Here is a 986-nt window from a genome sequence, read left to right as displayed (position 1 = left end):
TTGAGCACCCATAATTTTTTGTAGATGTACAATGACAACAAAGGGCTATTCAGTTCTATTCTATTCTGTATTCTTAGATAGAGGTTTGCCCTCAGATTGTCACAAAATATAGGTTTGATCAGGAATCAGAGTAGTGACTGAGAACTCAACTAATACTCTAGTATGGGAGAAAGAAAAATGGCAAATATTTAGACAGTGATTGGGAAAATTAGGGAAAGGTAAGATGGTTTATGGTGGAGAGAGGACTTGGAACAGAAGTCTGAGGACATCTAGTGGATGAATGGGGTATGACAGGAAGCAGGAGCGAGGCGGATTAGAGTAACTGATGGGTTTGTAAGCAAAAGACCAAAAAGATGCCATAGTTGACCTTGTGTCACAAAAAATATTAGATATTTTCTTTTTATATCCTCTAGGAAAGTTTTTGCTCTCATGAGAGGTGTGTGCTCTCCCCAGCTGAGCTGAAAACTGCCAATCACTGTATGAGGTTTACTTAACAACTGGATCCTTTTTAAAACTCTCACTTCTTCTGTAATTAATACATGACTACATTTTTATTTTTATTCAGAAATTCCACTTTAGTAGAACTAAACTAAACTAGTTAGAACTAAGAAGCAGAGTAACTTGAAATAAATAAATAGGAGATATCACCAAAGACAACTTATACAGAACTTGCATTTACAAATTTGCAAGTAACTGCAAACTTTGTAGAAAGCTGATCACATCATGAGCCAAACTGAGACCATTACAGTTAAATGATATAAGGAAGCGGGATGTTATCTAATATAGTATTGTTCTTGAGAATAAATAGTTCATTTGCAATTATATTCTACATCAGCCTGATTTGTTTATGTGTGCTCACTTAAATAACCTTATATCTTTTATTGTAGAGACAAAAAGAGAGTAATCAAAATATTACAAATATGATAATATCCAGTTTTGATTGGTGAAGCAGTAGTGTGAAAGTAGTGTGTGGGTGTATAACAACT

The sequence above is a fragment of the Simochromis diagramma genome, unplaced genomic scaffold, assembly GCF_900408965.1.
Source record: "Simochromis diagramma unplaced genomic scaffold, fSimDia1.1 OVJJ01000131.1, whole genome shotgun sequence".
Taxonomy (NCBI): domain Eukaryota; kingdom Metazoa; phylum Chordata; class Actinopteri; order Cichliformes; family Cichlidae; genus Simochromis; species Simochromis diagramma.
This window is presented reverse-complemented; position numbering follows the sequence as displayed.